Source organism: Pleurodeles waltl, chromosome 12 (assembly GCF_031143425.1).
Source record: "Pleurodeles waltl isolate 20211129_DDA chromosome 12, aPleWal1.hap1.20221129, whole genome shotgun sequence".
Lineage (NCBI taxonomy): Eukaryota > Metazoa > Chordata > Amphibia > Caudata > Salamandridae > Pleurodeles > Pleurodeles waltl.
In genome coordinates this window covers 223894723-223914603 of record NC_090451.1, presented here as the reverse complement: position 1 = coordinate 223914603, position 19881 = coordinate 223894723, and the positions used below count along the sequence as shown (strand labels likewise).

General features: G+C 45.9%; 1 protein-coding gene across 2 annotated transcripts in view; it reads right to left on the bottom strand.

Annotated features, from left to right (window-relative positions):
- The window catches only part of WWP2 (WW domain containing E3 ubiquitin protein ligase 2), a 461427-nt gene extending 442707 nt beyond the window's left edge, over nt 1–18720 (bottom strand). Inside the window, exons 1-2 of one of the 2 annotated variants that reach the window (XM_069216846.1) lie at nt 18450–18720; nt 14475–14513 (exon numbers count right to left, since the gene is read on the bottom strand). The gene's annotated coding sequence lies outside the window, so the exon portion shown is untranslated. The remainder of the gene's footprint in view (nt 1–14474; nt 14514–18449) is intronic. The other variant, XM_069216845.1, reaches the window with a different exon arrangement.
- Nucleotides 18721–19881: the final 1161 nt, after the last annotated feature.

Below are 19881 nucleotides of genomic sequence, written 5' to 3'. Positions count from 1 at the left end.
TAGTTTTTTAGGTCTGCTTCTTGCTATTTTTTTGTAATTGCATTTATATTGCGCTCACTACCCTGACAAGGCATTGAAGTGCTATACTACGAGTAGGATGCTACTGCAGAATGCAAGGTTAGTGGTTAATCCAGTAGTTACATTTTGGTTATTGCGATTAGTTTTGCTAAAAAAACAAAACATTGCATGCATTTACTCCAGTTACTTTGTGATAACTTATATTAATACTAGTTAGGTGTGATCATTAGTGGGAGCTATGAAGTAAGTGCATTGTTGGCGAGATATATATATTGTCGAAGACTAGGTAATGTTAGGTTGCAGGTTTAGGGTTTTAAAGCACTAGGGGTTGTGATTTATGAAATGAGGTGTCCACCTTTTGCAAAATCACAATAGGAGAGATTAAGGAGAGTACCAACCCTGCCAAGTGTCCCGTATCATGGTCAGAACTAACCCACTTGGTAACATTTCTTGCATCACCCTAAGGAGATGAGATCATCACACTAATTATAAGCTGACTGCAGACAGTATCTCTATGCCTTGCAGTGATCCTCAGTCCAGCCCCTGCAAGGATCTAGCAGTAATACATGGAAGCCCAGTGCTACCTCGTGCCAATTATCAAGATACTATTAATACAATCGTATTATCATCCTAATAAATACATAGCCGGCACACAAGGAAACCTAGCAAACCTGTATATTTTTGAAAACTAGACACCTAGGGGAATCTAGTATGGGGTGAATTGTGGGGCTCTTGCCAGGTTCTGTCACCCAGAATCCTATGCAAACCTCAAAATGTGTCCAATAAAACACATTTTTGTCATATTTCTGTGATGCAAAGTTCTGGAATCTGAGGAAAGCCAGAAACTTCCTTACACCCAGCATTCCCCCAAGTCTCTGATAAAAATGGTGCCTCACTTGTGTGGGTAGACCTAGTGTCTGCACCAGGAAACACCCCAAAACTCAACGTGGCCACACCACATTTTTCACTAACAACTGACACGTTTTTCGCAAAGTGCCTGGCTGTGGATTTTGGACTGTAGCTCAGTCAGCACCTAGGGAATCCTAGCAAACTTGTAAATTTTTTAAAAATACACACATAGGGGAATTGAGGATGGGATGACTTGTGTGGCTTTTACCACATTTTTTCCTACTCAGAATTTTTTGCAAACCTCCAAATTTGTCTTAAAAACACATTTTAATCAAATTTCGGTGATGCAAAACTCTGGAATCTGAGAAGAGCCACAAACCTCATTATACCCAGTATTCCCTCAAGTCTCCTGATAAAAATGGTACCTCACTTGTGTGGGTAGGTCTAGCGACCCAAAACGAACATGGACACATCACATTTTTCCACTGAAAACAGATGTGTTTTTTTTTTTTGCGAAGTGCCCAACTGTGGATTTCGGGCTTTAGCTTAGCCAGCACCTAGGGAAACCTAGCAAACCTGTACATTTTCTAAAACTAGACAACATGGGGAATCCATGATGGGGTGACTTGTTGGGCTCTCACCAGGTTCTGTGACCCAGAATCCTTTGTAAACTTCAAAATGTGTCTAAAAAAACACATTTTCCCTACATTTCGGTGATGACACATTCTGAAATCTGAGGGCAGCCACAAACTACCTTCTACCCAGGATTTTCCCAAAACTCCCGATAAAAATGGTACCTCACTTTTGTGGGTAGGCTAACTGCATGCAACAGGAAACACCCTAAAACACAGCATGGACACACCACATTTTTCCACTGAAAATTAACGTGATTTTTGAAAAGTGCTTACCTGTGGATTTTGGGCACTAGCTCACCGGCACCTAGGCAAACCCAGCAAAACTGTATATTTCTTAAAACTAGACACCTAGGGAAATCCAGGATGGGGTGACTTGTGGGGCTCTCACCAGATTCTATCACCCAGAATTCTTTGCAAACTTCAAAATGAGTCTAAAAAACAAATTTTCCTCATATTTCGGTGATGCAAAACTCTGGAATATGAGGGGGGCCACAAACCGCCTTCAACCCAGCATTCCCCCAAGTCTCCCAATAAAAGTGGTACTTGTGTGGGTAGGATTACTGCCCGTAACAGGAAATGCCTCAAAGCGCAGCATGGACACATCACATTTTTCCACTGAAAACTGATGCGTTTTTTGCAAAGTTCTTAGCTGTGGATTTTGGGCTCTAGCTCACCGGCACCTAGGGAAACCTAGCAAACCTCTACATTTTATAAAACTAGACACCTAGGGAAATCCAGAGTGGGGTGAATTGTGGAGCTCTCACCTGGTTCTGTTACCCACAATTTTTTGCAAACCTCGAAATTTGTCTAAAAAACACATGAACTCACATTTCAGTGATGCAAAGTTCTGGAATCTGAAAAGAGCCACAAACTTCTTTACACCAAGCAATCCCTCAAGTCTCCCAATAAAAATGGTACCTCACTTTAGTGGGTAGGCCTAGTGCCTATGACAGGAAATGCTCCAAAATGCAGCATGGACACATCACATTTTATCACTGAAAACGAACGCATTTTTCACCTAGCTGTAGATTTTGGGCTCTAGCTCAGCTGGCACCAAGTAGAACCTAGCAAACCTGTACATTTCTTAAAACTGTACTCCGAGGGGTATGCAGCGTGGGCTGACTTGCAAGGCCTTCACCACATTTGTTTACCCATAATCCCTTGCAAACCTCAAACTGTGACTACAAAAACACATTTTCCTCACATTTTGGTGATGCAAAGTTCGGGAATATCTGGGGAGGCATAAACTTCCATCCACCTAGCATTCCTCCAGGTCTCCTGATACAAATGGTACCTCTCTTGTGTGGGTAGGCCAAGTGCCCGTGACAAGGAGGGGCCTAAAACATATTGTGGTGATAATGATAACTAGGGTGAGTGTACTAATTATTCCTGGGATCGGGAACCACTTAAGGAAACCTATCAAACTTAGACATTTCTGAAAAGTAGACATCAAGGGGAGTCCAGGGAGTTATCACTTGTGTGGATTCCCCAAAGTATTTTTTACACAGAATACCCTGCAAAGGTAATACCAAACCCATGCATAAGGAATCTTTACTAATGGCTCCCAAGATGGCCACATGAGGCTCAAGAAGACATGTTTTTCATGCTCCTTTAGTACACTCACTGTGTTAAATCCAACTCCTTCCAGTTTACGAATGCAAGCTGGGTGTGTCTGAAAATGCCATGCAAGGCCTATTCCTCAAACTGAGTGAGCATATCTACCTTTGAAACTAAGGCAGACATGCTGGGGTATTTTCGTGAAGTTCCCTAAAGAGAACATTATAAACTATGACCAAAAACTGTAAAAACTGTAAACTTGGCACTTGTATAGCGCACTACTCACCTGTTAGGGTCTCAGGGCGATGCACGCATACTGCTGTGGAACCCCTCCTGGCTTTTCCCTGTGAGGTGCCCACTCCTGGGCAACCCCCAGGGTGAAGCCAGGCATCCAAGCGCTGTCAGGGCCGTTGTGGAGATTAAGCAAGCTATTGCTGGGGGCGTGGCCGGCAGCCGATGAGGCTGCAAGCTTTACGCGGAGCTCCGGGGCTGGGATCGGGGCCCGGCCTTTATTATCACCGCGTAAAGCTTACTGAACCTCCAGATGACCGCCGCAATCGATACCAGTGGACAGCTGGCAGTAGAGGAGACCGCGACCATGGGGATTCCACCCCCGTAACAGTCGCTTTAAGGGATCCCCCTGTTGGACCAGAGAAAACAAAATGGAGGCCGCATCTACCAAGGCAGTCGACTGAGAGAAGAACGGAGAGACAGGAGCCCGGAGCCTCCGTTGCGGCTGGGAGTGGAGCGTCGGGACCTGAGGGGCTCGAGGGAAGCGCCCGGTCCCCCAGGCGTATCGGAGAAGCCCAGTGAGTGCGGGACGCTTGGGTGGGGAGGAGTAATGGACCCCGCCTGGGCGCGGAGCGGGAGGCGGAGAGCGGCCGCCCGGAGGGCTGGGCATTCGAGTCAGCTGGCCTGCGAGTCCTCCGGGGGCGGTAAAATGTGCCTGTTGGGGAGCGGGGGCCCTCTCGTGTCTGCCGGCTGAACGCGCTCCCGGCTGGAGAACAGGGTGCTGCGAAGAGACGCCGCCTCAGGGATCGCAAGGCGGGACCCCCTAGTACCAGGGGCTCCAGCGGAGCGGGGCCACAGAGACGCTCCCGATCCGGACCCCCCCCTCTGACCTGACCCAGATATCCACCCCAGCAGCCCTAGTACGGTGAACAGGGGGGAACGAACTAGCGGAGGAAGCTCCAACCCCTGGTCTGTACATTTTTGGGCCCAGAGTACCGCTATCGCAAGAAGAAAGGCAAATTGTTTCCCCTGCCTACACGGGTGGCCGTTCTTTGTTGAAATCAGACAAGACCTGCTGCGAAGAGCTCACCAGCCTGCTAGGGCGAGGACAACCAACAAATGGAGAATAAACACCGAAGAACCAGGGAAGCCCAAATGTGCAGTCTTGAGAACTGAGATTGACCCGCAGTCGGGCCCTGTAAAATACGCAACCCTGGACTTAGAGGCACATGACCTGTGTGAACCTACATCCGGGAGACGATACCGCAGCACCTGCGCGGTGCTGTTCCGAAGGAGAGCGGGCCATTGACGGTGCTCTGTGATCCGGACGCCCCCTTCTCGCCGGGGTGTGTGACGGGGGACCTAGAGTAGGGTGGGAGATTCTCACCCCCCTCCCCCGGTTTGAACCCTGGGAGAGGAGGAGACCCGGGGAGGACAAAAGGAATCAGATGAGCGAAGCCAGGTACCTCGGATCCCTCCAGTAATTGGGGCATACAACTCATCCCACCCAATTACAGCACTGAATGAAACATGGGGAAACCTAAAAAACGCGAAAACCACAGCCAAACTGAGGCTACAAATGCGAAACACCCCTCTCAACCCACTAACCTAGCCAGCACAGACAATTTGACTCCTCAAGAAACAACGTTGGACACGGTCCTCCTAGCCATTAAAGAATCCCGTGAAACACTTGAAGAAAAAATCGACAAGCTGTCGTCGGACCTCTCATTGTTGCGAGATGACCACCGTAAACTGAAAGAGAGTGGGGACGAATGAAAAATCTCTTTCCACAGTTTCCCTTGCACAGCAAACAACAACTAAAGAAATAGTGCATATCACCTCCTGAATTAAAGCACTAGAAACTAGAGCAGAAGATGCAGAAAATTGTGCTTGCAGGAACAACATCAGACTTTTCGGGGTACCGGAAGGCTCGGAGTCCTCACCAGACAGCATAGAATCCTTTTTGGAAAATTGGATTAGGAACACAGTGGCCTCCGAGGGCCTCTCGTCCTACTTCGCAATAGAGAGAGCACATAGGATACCCAGTAAGGCACCACCGCTAGGAGCTAGAGCACGCCCTATCATTGCAAAACTGCTGCATTACAAAGATAGAGACTATATACTCTGGCAATCACGGCTACTAGGTGAAACTCTATGTAATAACCAGCGGGTTATGATCTTCCCTGACTTCACAAAAGAAACCCAGACACAAAGAGCCTCCTTTTTTTAACATAAACGTACGTTGCGAGAAAATGGGATAAAATATACAATGCTCTTCCCCGCCAAGCTTAGAATATAATTTGAAGGGAAAACGCATTTCTTCTTATCGCCGCAGGCGGTAGGGGAGTGGCTGGAATCTCTGAACCTATCCGCCTCCGCCACCCCTTGCAGATCCCCCCGCAAGCCGGGAAAGAAACGCAGCAGATCCTCTAGAAGGGCTACAGAGGCAGCCCCCCCCCCAAAATACCAATCCCTCAGGGAGATGCAGGATACCGTGGTTGCGGCCGCTGCCATGAGCGGGGGAACCGGCCTTGACCCTCGGGCTTCTGGCAGTCTGTCGGACCTTGATTCTAGCTGCGGGGGCTCATCGATATCTTCTCGGGACACGACTACCAGCTTACCCAAAATAACACCTGAAACCTCTGAAGAAATCATATGATCCTATGTTAAACAGTCTAAACTGTCCGTGAGTACTTAAGCAAAAGTAATTAAACCTGACTGTGATCCCGGGACAGCTACCGCCTCGGAAAATTGCTGAAAATTAGCATCAAAAGCGGATATTACTAAGAACAAATCATGAAGCAGCCGGGTCCCGAGAGCGGCTCGGGCACGTGCTCTCGGCCCTGTCGCGCCACCCACCTATAGGATATTATAATAAGAATGTTCACGGTTTGGACGGGAAGAGTTTCAGCAGCCGGTCCTGGGGTTGGGGAGTTGGGACACACGTTCGTTCAGTTCGTTTTAGGGGAACATCGTGCACTGAGTCCAAGAGCGATATTAGATTCTCGATTCAGACACTCGATTAATAGTCGCAACAGCAAATGGCCCTTAGGACCCTCCCATAATAATCCCCAACAATCATTAAATCTAAACTATGGCCTCAAAATATAAATTAATAACCTGGAATGTCAGGGGATTAAATAACATATCCAAGCGATATAAGGTGTATAACTACCTCAAACGGAGAGGAACACACATAGCTATACTGCAAGAAACACACTTACTCGAACAGGTTATAGCATTAAAGAAAAGATGGAGAGGCCAAATATTCGCAACCAACTATTCGGCATATGCAAGAGGAGTTCTAGTATGGGTCCGCCCCGGCGTCCCATTCCAGGCCCTACACACAGACTTAGATAAAGACGGAAGGTATGTTATGATCACAGGTAGACTAGACGGGAGGGAAATAACCATAGGAGGCCTCTATGCCCCGAATCAGAATCAAAAGAAATTCTTTGACAGACTGTCTCGGGAACTAGCTCCGATTCTGACGAGCCCGAAAATGTTAGGTGGGGACTTTAATTGCATAGCTCATATTAATGTGGATAGATCACACCCTCCCCTTTCACAAACACAAACTCTAAAAACTGCTAAAGCCTTTACAGAATGGCAACAACACTGGCAAATTAGAGACTGCTGGAGACACCTTAACCCACATAATAGAGAATACTCCTTCTATTCAGCAGTACATGACCTTCATGTAAGACTTGACACAGTTCTAGTATCCCCGGAGATACAAGCTACCGTGATATCAGCCGAGTACTTGAGCCGTACTTTCTCTGATCATAACCCTTTACTGGATGTCTCTGGCTTGAAACAGAGAGAACCCGGTGATCCCTACTTGGCGACTTGGGACAGAAGCACTGGAGGACGAAGCCTTCAAACATTTCCTGCACAATAATATTAAGGACTATTTCAAACTAAACACAGGAACAGCGTCCTCTAGATCAATTGAATGGGAATCCTTTAAAATAGTAACCAGAGGCAATTGTATTGGGAAAAGTGTAGGAGTCCGTAGATCTATCGAATCTGAACTTAAAAAACTTGAAGACTCCCTCAGAGATATCGAACGTAGGCTCCCCACTCACCCTGAACTAGCCCCCCTTCTACAAGAAAATAAAACGAAAATAATCGAAGAAAACATTAGACTATCCCGCTTCGACTATAAACAATACTTAAGTAGACAACACACCGAAGGAGACAAGGCAAGTGCCCTTCTGACATGGCTAGCCAAACCATCTAAACAGCAAACTATCATACTTGAAATAGAGAAAGGCCCAGCTGACAGAGTACTTGGCCAAAAAGAGATTAACAACTGTTTTTTCGAATACTACTCCTCCCTATATGCAGCCCCCACCGATGCAATCAATATCACCCAGATTAGGGAGTTAGAAGCACTTGATCTCCCCAAACTAGGAGTCGAAGAAAGAGAGACTCTAGCTGCCCCCATAACAATAGCTGAAATCAAAACAGCAATTCAGGGCATGACGAAGGGTAAAGAACCAGGAGCAGACGGACTTCCCTCAGAATTTTACCAATTATATCAGGACACACTAGCTCCAATACTATGCACACTATACACAGAAGCATGGCACAATAACAGCCTACCCCAATCTTCCAAGGAGGCCATAATGATCCCCTTACTAAAACCAGAAAAACCTCCTACTGATGTTCGTGCATATCGACCACTATCTATGTTGAACCTAGACTACAAAATACTAAGCCGGATCCTAGCCAATAGTCTCCTACCCTTCATGACCTCATTGATCCACCAGGACCAATCGGGTTTCATTCCACTACGCAGTACAGCACAAAACATTAGACGCTTAATCTCAGTGCTTCACTCAGTGCCTTCTACTATACCTCATGCAGCAATAATCTCTATAGACATAGAAAAAGCCTTTGATAGTCTAGGATGGGACTACCTAGAGCAAGTAATGTTAAAACTAGGTTTAGGGGAAGGTTTCACACGCTGGACGAAACTATTATATACAAAACCCACAGCAAGAGTACCTACAGGCAGCATTTTCTCCGAACTTTTCACAGTGGGAAGAGGGACTAGACAAGGCTGTCCACTCTCCCCTCTCTTATTCGCCATAGCGGTAGAACCCCTCGCGCAAACAGCAAGATCAAAAAAGTATTTCGAGGGCATCCAAATCAATGACTGGACGTACCATATCGCCCTATATGCAGATGACATGCTACTTTTTCTTAGGAACTTAGATACGGACCTACCAGGGGAGGTAGAGATGCTAGAGAACTTCGGGACAGCCTCAGGACTTCGGATTAACTGGAGAAAATCCTCAATTTTCCCAGTACTCAAAGGTACCCCGAGACCTTATGACACTAGGGGTTTACCCTGGTCACCGAATACATTTAAATATCTAGGAGTCAATATATATCACTCAGTAGAAGACTTACTCGAGGGGAACATACACTGAGCAATCAGAGGAATTAAAGCTGCCATGCACTTCTGGAGCACTCTCCCCCTAACGATCTCGGGGAGAGTCGCTCTGCTCAAAATGATAGTACTACTCAGGCTGTTAAATTATTTTTCCACACTCCCACTCATAATCCCAAAATCGATATTTAAGAACTTAGACTCCATAATTGCTAACTTTATATGGGGACCTAGCAGACACAGAATAGCACTCCATACTCTTCAAAGACCTACCAAGGAGGGAGGTTTAGCCGCACCGAATATGGAGATCTACTATTGAGCGGGACAAGTACAATGGTTGGCAAAGCTGATTAATGAACCCCCAGCCGTAGAAGATTCACAGATGCCTTTAAACTGTTCACTAGAAAAGATCTTTCATATTGTACTAAACCCCAGAAAACCAAAAGATCCACTTCCGCTGGAGTGGGAAGCGACTAGACACTGTTGGGATCAATACTTAAAACACTTGCATACAAAGACCCCCTATGCAATGGAAGTCCCTTTGAAATCATTGAATTGCCTCCCAGGAAATCAAATCTCCAAACATGTTAACAAATTAGTCCCACACAATATAACGAAATTGGGTGATTTGTTTCTTAACGGAAAACTTTGCTCGTATGCAGAACTCCAAGATCGATTCACCCTCCCTCCCGGATTGTTTCTCACTCACAGCGCTCCTATTAAAACCATTCAAAAATTGTGGGGTGCGGGACTCTGCGAGCCTCCGATCCACAGGGGTTGCAGCCTCATTTGCTCTATTGGAGACCAGAGGGGGATAGTTTCAGGGATCTATAAATTTATACAGAACAGTACTTGCACTCCACTAAATAAACTCTAGGCTAAGTGGCAGACAGATCTTGGCACTACATTAGAAGATACCACATGGGCCAGAATCACTTCTCATGTTTTGGCAATATCTAGATTTAAATTGATAAACTTGTATATTTTTCATAGAGCCTATTTAACACCCCAAATGATAACCAAAATATATAACACAATAACACACGATGCCTGCGATGTGCTGAACTAGCAGCAGACCTAATGCACATGCTATGGAACTGCCCCCATATTAACACGTACTGGATAGAAGTATTCAGGAAAATAGCTATCTGCACTGAAAAACCACATTCACCAACCCCAATAGCAGCAATTTTGGGGGACTTCCCTCACCTATCGACACATAAAATCTCAAACAAATTCATAGACCTGGCGCTGATACTGGCGAAGAGAGAGATAACTTCACATTGGAAAGATCCAGGTGGGTCGCTAGTAAATAGATGGCAGGGTGCATTGGTAAAATGGGCTGAAACAGAGGGCACAGTGTTATTAAAGGAAGCATTACGGGGCCAAAGACCCAGAGAAAATACCACACAATGGGACTCATTGCTGGAAACTTTAAAGACTATTGATGCTCCATCCACGGGGAAGACGATTCAACTTCGGACTCGGACCCGGAACAGATAGTCATAAAAGCTGTATAAAATATCTAGGAACAACATTTTACATTAGGACTTTAGAGACATGTCTTATTTAGATCATTATTTGAAGTACTTAGTGCACGATGGGGGGAGGGAGGGATTATGTAGTTGGGGAATATTTTAAGATGTTTGTTTTTTGTTATCTCCTTTACAAAAGCAATAAAAGATATATTTAAAAACAAAAAAGCAAGCTATTGCCCAGAGTTACGGAGTGGGACCTATTAATTAGATTAGGCACGGAGGCAAGAATTATCTGGTCCAAGGGAATTGAGCCCAAGACCCACTGAGGTGGGAATTGAACCCTGGTCCTGGGCCAGATCTCTGCATCAGAGTTTGCTGCTCTAACCATTGTGCTACACTTGACCAAGTGTAGTTTTTTGGCACATAGGGTAGTGTGTGAGAACATAGTATATGTCCCATCCACTGTTATGTGCAGTGCTGTGACTGTAATGCACTTATCATACAGCAAATTGAACATCTACTAATTTCTGACTGAGGATGAACATGGCCAACAGGTCAAACATTGACCCATTTATGTCTTAGTAATTCAGTATGAGTGCGGAACCAATGGGTTTGAATCCATAGATGTAGATGATGTGTAGCTGTACTACCTTTACTATCTGTCTTCTACCTATGCAATATCCCTGGGAAAGCATACCTACCATAAGCTTTTCTTACCCGTTCAGGTCTCTGTCCTCATCAGAGTCCTGACTAATCCTGTATAATTGCCAAGTGAACCTATACTAATGCCTTCTGTCCCTAGCTACTTAAAGCTCAAGAAAATATGTATTTTATGCGCCATCAGCACACTTACTGTGCTACATCCAACTCCTTCCAGTTTATGGATGCAAGTGGGGGTGTCCGTGTATGCCTTGTGAGGCCTATTCCTCGAACTGAGCGAGCATATCTACAGTCGAAACTAAGGCAGGCATGATGGTGAATACTACCTAAGGTCTTTAAAGTAAAAAAACAAACAAATATCCTGTGGGAGTCATACACTGGCACTTCTACTTTTGCTTTGAAAGTGAAGCTACAAATTGAATTTGCACACTTTCAAAGCAAGTAGAAATGTTGGTCGATATGTCCCACAGGAAATTTGTTTAACTTATTACATTTACTCTGATTCTGTTTGGCAATCAGGGTGGTCCTTATGTAGCATGCATAAGTTCTCTAGCAAGCACTTCAAAATTAAGTCACAACTTTAACATTTTGTCACACAGGGTACTCTGTGACAATGTGGCATATTTTCTGTCCACTAGAAGGTGCATTTTGGAGACTATAATGCACGTTAATCGCCAACCAGAACACCTACCTCGTTCTAATGCCAGAGAAAGGTGTCGAGCAGGCCATAAGGAAATCAGGGTTTACCCAACGGCAGTTCCACCTCACTCGATTTCCTAGAGGTTTGCTTTAGTATGATACAACATAAAGCAAGTAGGAAAACACAGGCCCGGCTGAGATGGGCACTGGGAACAGTACCCTGGGAGTTGTCCAGAAGTGGGTGCCTCACAGAAAAAAGCCAGGAGGGGTTCCACAGCGGTATGCACACAGCGCCTTGAGACCCTAACGGGTGAGTAGTGCGCTATACAAGTGCAAAATTTACATTTATTTACATTTAACAGTAATAGCAACTCCCTTGCCACTTTCCATGCTTCCATCCTTTTTGGGTGTTTTACGGATGCGATCAGCGAAATGTCACTCCTGCAGCCTTGCCACATCCTCCAGAACATATGAAGTGGAGGCTGCTGCTTCTGAAGCAACAGTGAGGCTTTCAGTTACAGACAACTGAAAGTCAAGGAAAGACATGAGTCTTTCTGTGGTTTTCTGGCGATAAACAACATATGCATTGTATTTCGCCATCTGGATCAGGTGGGTAAACAGTTTCTTGCACCAAGTGCGAGTTTCACGACCCACATTGTATGGTTGAAGAACCTGGTTGTTCTTGTCCACTCCACCCATGTACTTATTGTAATCAAGTATGCAGGTGGGCTTGAGGACTTCAGCCACCTGACCCTCAAACCATGATGGGGGAAGTGCTCTCATCATGAATTGTAGTGAGCACGTACACATCACGCCTATCCGAGAAAGTGACTGCAAGCTGTTCGTTGGAATGCAATGCAGTACACTGGGATTTCCAGAGCTTCTTGTAAACAAGCTCCTGTGGGAATCCTTTGCAGTGACAACTAACTGTCCCACGCAGGCCACAATGCCAGCTTTGTAGAGCTCACTGAACAGCTCTACTCCTTTATAGAAATTGTCCATATAACATTATAACCTTTGTGAATGATTGACTGGACACGCTCCCATATGATCTTTCCTGAGACCCCTAACATGAGAGGGAACCTACAGGGTTTAGCATGGAGTCCTTTCCTGTATACACTCTCAAGCTGTACACATAGCCAGTAGAGCTATCACAAAGCATGTACAGCTGGATGGTATAGCGAGCTCTTTTGCTCTCAATGTAGGGCCTGAACACCAGCTGCCCTTTTGTACAGGATCAAGGACTCATCAACTTCTATATTCTTTCCGAGAGTATAGATCTCTGAAAAACAGGCTGACAAATGTTCCACTACAGGCCGAATTCTGAACAACCTTTCATGGTCTGGATGATCCTGGCACAATGCAGCAGAATTGTGACTGAAATGCAGCATGTGCAATATAATTTTTTTTTATCTCTGCTCATGTACGGTGCAAAGATGGGGGTTACCCTAACCGTGTGAGTCGACCAGCAGGACTGCAAGTTGGGTTTCTGGACTAACCCCACTTTGAGCATAAGGGCAAAAAATATCTTCAACTCCTCCGGCGAAGTGGGAGCACACTGGTGTGCCCTAGATTGAGGCCCTAGAGTGCCTCCATGCTCCCTCAGAAATTGTTCAGCACGCAAATTTCTTTGCTGCACAATTTGCTGATGGAAGTCAATATCCATAAAGAGATGGACGTAGTCAATTGGCAAAACGTTGGCCGTATCGACTTTACTTCCAGCGTCACCAGTAAAAGGTGGAATTTGGGGTTGAACTAAGTTGGGGGGCTGCCGAGAGAGCACTCTGTCTGTGCTTGCTGCCACATGCTTCTGTTCTCTATGTTGGGCTAACCCGCTATTGTCCCTGTTAGACCTGACAGTCTTAGGGTGGTCACCCCTAACTTTTTGCCTGCCTCCCTCCACTTTTTGGACACTGTTTTTGCTGGTTTTAGGACTCTGCACACTTTACCACTGCTAACCAGTGCTAAGGTGCATATGCTCTCTCCCTTAAAACATGTTGACATTGGTTTATACCCAATTGGCTTATTTAATCTACTTGTAAGACCCCAGTAAAGTGCACTACATGTACCCAGGACCTGTAGATTCAATACTACTAGTGGGCCTGCAGCACTGATTGTGCCACCCACAAAAGTAGCCTCTTAACCATGCCTCAGTCCTGCCATTGCAAGGCCTGTGTGTGCAGTTTCACTGCCACTTTGACTTGGCATTTAAAAGTACTTGCCAAGCCTTAAATTCCCCTTTTTCTACATATAAGTCACCCCTAAGGTAGGCCCTAGGTAACCCATAGGGCTGGTTGCTATGTAGATAAAAGGCAGGACATGTACCTGTGCAGTTTATACTACCAGAGGATGGGCACAGGATAATTTGGATTGATGTGACTTACCCTGACTAGAGAGAGGGTTCTTGCTTGGACAGGGGGTAACCTGACTGCCAACTAAATAACCCATTTCTAGCATTGGTGGCAGTGGTGGGCTAGGACTTGGATTTGTGCAGTGACATACAATAGCTAAGTGTTCACTACCTACCCACAGCTGAAGGTCGATTTGATTTTTTAAAAATCTTTTTCTGCAATTTTACTCTCTACCTGATTTCTAACTAACTCCTGATTTAACATGTCTCTGGCTGGGTCTCAAGCAGGAGGTGAAGAGTTTGACCTAGCTGAGCTGGAGACATACACTGTCAAACAGCTGAAGACCCCTTTTCTAACAGTCCCGCTGCACAGACTGTGTTTGTGAAGGGACCGCACAACTGTACTCATCGTCTCCCTCAGAAACACAAGAAGAGGAGTCGTCGGATGGGATCTCTGATCCTGAATCAGAGCTGTCCTCCATAACGTGAGTTAGGGCTTGAGCAGCAGTCATCCAACGAGACGCCTCTTCTGCTACTGGCTAAACTGTCCATCTAAAGTACTAGCCTACCCAGAAAGCAGATATTTTGTTCACAAAATTGCCGGTGTGTGTGTGAGTGTCTGTGATGTGATTAACAGTAAATGTCAGTCACTTTACCTTTGCTTCTTCCCACAATCAGCATGTTCTCTAAAGACACTGAAGAAAACAAAAAAGACACACAATCACCTCATCTTGCCACATACTCATTGTCACAGCCTTTAGCATTGGTGGCATCACATGCGACAATCATTTTTAGTATTCCCCCTCCCATGACCTCCTCCTTGGATTCCGTCACTAACACCCAGCAAAAGTGCCCTTCATCTCTCCATAGCCCCTTTCGCACATACATTTAATTTGTTTGAAAGAGCAGGCAACAGCTGACTTTACTGATCCACTCAGCTATTCACATAAAATACATATCTGTTCTTTGCAGCAGGCATATAAACATCTGCGCTACTTTATGGCGTCAAAGGTGCCACTACACAAAAGCCTGGTCTCTTTCTCTTGCAGGAACATAATCACAAAAGTTATCTTGACATTTTTATTGCTTCCTGAAAGCTATATGGATATATAGCTCTTATATAGATACCCCTCTCTCTCTATATCACTTTTTATTTATATATGTGTGGTTTCCCTGGGGGCTGATCGCAGCCCCCAGGAAAACCACACACATATAAAACAAAGTAATAAAAAAAGTAATATAATATTTCTCTCTGTATATACATATATATATATAATAGGGAGAGAGAGAGTCAGTCTCTCTCTATATAAATCACTTTTTTTTATATTTGTGTGGTTTCCCTGGGGGCCAATCGTGACCTCAAGGGAAACCAAACATGTATAAAAACACATTATGTGTTAGGAGTGCCGACCCTGCCATACAGATATATATAGATATATAACTCTTATAGAGATACCCCTTTCTCTATATATCACTTTTTATTTATATATGTGTGGTTTCCCTGGGGGCTGATCGCAGCTCCCAGGAAAACCACACACGTATAAAACAAAGTAATAAAAAAGTGATATAATATTTCTCTCTCTCTCTCTCTCTCTCTCTCTCTCTCTCTCTATATATATATATATATATATATATATATATATATATATATATATATATATATTAATAGGGAGAGAGAGCGAGTCAGTCTCTCTCTATATAAATCACTTTTTTTAAATATATGTGTCGTTTCCCTGGGGGGCGATCGTGACCTCAAGGAAAACCACACATGTATAAAAAAATTATGTGTCAGGAAGCCCGACCCTGCCATACAGATATATATATAGATATACATCTCTTTTAGAGATACCCCTCTCTCTGTATATTACTTTTTTATTTATATATGTGTGGTTTCCCTGGGGGCTGATTGCAGCTCCCAGGAAAACAACACGAATAAAACAAAGTAATATAATATTTCTCTCTCTCTATATCTATATATATATCTATATATATATATATCCATATATTGTGAAAGAGAGAGATAAATCACTTTTTTTTATATATGTGTTGTTTCCCTGGGGGCCGATCGTGACCTCAAGGGAAACCACACGTTTAAAAAAACATTATGTGTCAGGAGGGCCGACCCTGCCATTTTCACTGACCTTTTTTTTAAATTTAAGAATAGCTTTTTATCCCTTGGGTGGGACCTGAAGCCCCAGGGATCTTGTTCAGAGGGGCCGGCCCCCTTGTAAGTGCCCCCCTCCCTCCCCCCCACAGAGAAAACCATTCTTTTAAAAAAAAACAATAATGCCCCTGCGGGTTTTGGGTGGGGGGGGCACTTACATAGGGGCCGGCCCCTCTGAACAAGATCCCTGGGGCTTCGGGTCATTTCCTGGCAATGGATCACAGCTGTGCTGCGTTCCACGGTTAGGAAACGGTACCAGAAAGGCATCAATGGAAAGGGGAGACTCTCCCCTCTCCATTGATGCCTCCATGGCAACTGGGGAGGCCGTTGTGGCCTTTTTTTCCCACCAGAGTGGGGAGAGGATGCTTTACCTGCTCCCATGATCCTCTGAATTCTTTTTTTTGAAAGCCCTCCCTGGTGAAGGCTAATGGTGATGACCCACATAAGGGAGGGTGTGTGATGGCCATTGGCTGTCACACGCACTTAAGAGGTTAAGCAATTTCTTTGTAATTCTGAAATTTGGGATCAAAACAAATCAAGGTCACATGACACTCCCAGTGGTGTGTAGTTCCACATGGCCCACCAGGAGACTGCATCTACTCTGCCCCTGCATGGCTGACTCTGTTGCTGCCTCTGTGTCTTGTGTGCAGTTGTGTGTCTCCAGCTGACAACAGTCTAGCTGCACCAAATAAGGAGATGGAGAGGCCACGTCGCATTTGCTCTGATGAGGGTCACTGGATCTACTCCTAGAGATCCTGATTTGTCCCAAACACAAACACACCAGCCAAACAAAGGAAACAGACCACTCTGGGTCACAGTGGTGACCAAAGCAGAGGTAGGGATAACCTTTGGCTCCAATTTCGATCTGGGTATAGTGCCAAAGGTGCTTATACTTCCCCTGATAAGACATCCAATTGTGGTTAGAATTTGTCTACAGAGATGCACTGTCACAGGCACTTCACCTTCTTTTGCTGGAAGTGTTGAATGAGGTTTCAGTTCTTCCAAATTGCCAACACATCACCGACATTTATGATTCTCAGCAAGTTACAGGGATGCCAGAATCTTAAGGCCTCACCCCACATCCTGGCAGTGCATGCCCTTCCTTGTGCTGCAGTAGATTACTTTCAGTTCTTTCTCCCCTTGCTCCTTGCAGTCCTTTTTTCTAGGTAGCCTTTCCTTTGTGCAAGGGTACCAGCAGCACCATTCCTCAGCCATCTGTCAGCTTCTTTCATCAAGACATGCTCAAGGCAGTTCTTCTAATGGAAGGTTGCAGAGCATCCGGGTTTCTATTTCTGAATCTGTTAAACTCAAGTTTGCAGTCATTGACCCCCAACCCTAGAGCACAGAAGAGAATTTAAGTTTCTGCTGCAGTGGGTCCCCTAATACTCGTTGATGAGAAATATTGGTACAATCACTGGTAGTTTCTGGCACATACCTATACCAAGTTTGGAGACAGAGTTTGTGTATTCCACAAGTCCAACTCTAGGACAGGTTTCAGGCAGGCCAGACTTTTGTTTAATCTGGGACTATTGTTCTGTGAGCTGGGGAGACCTGACTGTCCTAAATATCTAGGTCGATAACTACCTGAGGTGAGCTGCAAACACTTGGGCCAGCCGGAACCACGGCCTCGACTGTAGCGGAGGGCGGGGCAATTGGCCCTAGTGAAGATGCCTACCAGGGCTGTGCGACTCTCGCATCCCACGATCCCTCCCCACACGACCGGCCATCTAGCCGAGAAGGCGCCTGCCTGAAAGACGAGAGGGACCCGCTCCACATAAGGTCGGCATGCTGGAGGCAAAAGATCACTCCATGCTAGCCCCTTGTGGCGAACGCAGTGTAAAGAACAACACGTGAGTCAGTCGTCAAGTAGGTAAGTGATGTTTTATTGTTTGGTAATGTGGGTGACTGCTGGTTTTCTCCTTTTGTCGTTCCGTCTTTCTTGGTTGGGGCTCCCTCTTCCTTGTTTCTCTTCGTCTCTTAGGACTCCCGTGAAGCGCATGTGAAGAAAAGAAGAATAAGAGCAGTAAGTGCTTTGGGTTTCTTTTCCTCTTTTCCTAACTGCTTCTTGCTTTCCCTTGTCTTCGGTCTTTTTCTTGCTTCTCTTTTACTCTGTCTCTCTCTCTCTCTCTCTCTTTTTTCCGTACTTTCCTTACCTTTTTATCTTCCTTTTCTTTCCCTTCCTGTCAGGGTTTTTCTTAGTCTTCTCCTGGTTTTTATCTGTATTCTCTCTCTTCTGTGTTTCTGTCAACGGTGGGTTTTCCTGGCTTTTCCTCTTCTCTCTTACCACTAGTATGACCTGGTGCCCGTTTTATCGTATATGTGTTATTAGGTCTACCCCTTACCACACCCGTGCCTCAATGTTAGCCCCAGTCATTCTCATACTCCCTTTTCTTCTCCCACTCCCTCCCTTACCTCTATGTCCACTCCACCCGTCCTCCCTTCCCTGAATTACGGCGCTCTTAAATACCTGAGTCTGCCATGCTTCTCCAGAAGTGTGGCGGGATGTTGCGCTCTGCTTCCCGGGTCGCAGCATTGCCTCCGTCTCCTTCGGCGGCTCTGTTGTCCTTCAGTCCCTGGTCAAGGGCAAACCACTCTCCAATCTCCCAAATCTCCCAGCCGGGGTTTCTCTCCCCGGTATCCTCTTGGTCTGTTGTTTCTCCGTCTTGCTCCTCTTCGGTCGGGATCGTCAACTCTCCCACCTCCTTCTCGTCCTGTGGTCCCGACGCCGACTTTGTCATCGCTCCTCCTTCCCGCGTCGTCCTGACCTCAGATCTCCCATTGGTGGGCGGTCCGCGGTGTTCCGGTGCATTAGCTGCAGCATCAGCACAAGTCATTGAAGTGTGCGGGCGGGTTCCAGCCAGCCCGTCATACCCCTCTTAGCCATGCCGAAGAGATGACTGCGGTCACCCAGGAGACGAAGACGAGGGCAGGAGCGATGGGAAAATCAAAGGGTCGATGTGTAGTCCACTCCCCCCCGAAGTGAGATCATGCCTGGCCCCAAGGACGGATGAAATGCGGCAGCGCCACAGAGATGGTACTCAACTGAATCAGAATCATGGGCTCACAGAGAAGTGAGGAGGCTGGGACGTTGGTTTGAGAGCGGCAGCGATGGAGTCCCACAGCTATGAGGCTTAGGAATATCAAAGAACCCCTGAGGAAGCAATTCTCCTCCTAACTGATGTCAGTGACAGAGAAAGTTGGGACTCGACCCCCATGCCCGCTGATCGGCCCACTGTTCAGCCTCAATTACACTAAAGGGACCCCGGCCCACTTACTGGCTGACATAACAGCAGCTGCAACATTTTGGTTGTACAAAACACTTGACTGGTGAACATTTTCAACTATACCATATAGTGACCGAGGTCAAGAGTCATTCAGGTGCAATACTTCATAACTGCAACAGGAAAGGGGGACTCTGTCCAGAAATACATCAAGTCATTGTGCCTGGTTGCCCTTTCAACCTATATAGTCACTATTTATCTAGTAGGGTCACAAAGTGTGTGCAACAGTGGCAACACGCCTGAGACAAAAGACACTTGTCACATCTTTCTGTCAATTCAGTGAGATAACTGAAACACAGTACCCCAATGCTGACTGGAGCTGATGGACTCCCCTGGTGGCAGTAAAGCTATGGAATTTGATGACCCATTGCAAGAGGCAAACGAGGTGGGGGGACTCCCAACCATAAACCAAGCATCTACACCAGCAAAATGACTGGCGGCAAGGGCGGAAAAAATGCACAGAAAACGAAACTCGAAAAATACATGCTCCCAGGACCGCAGCCCTTTCTGAGATCTCCCGACCTCGCAGACAGAACTCGAGACTACACCGACAGAAGACTTGCCACTCACGCTCCATGACATAATAACAGCCATTCAAGGGATGCGGATCTTACGTAC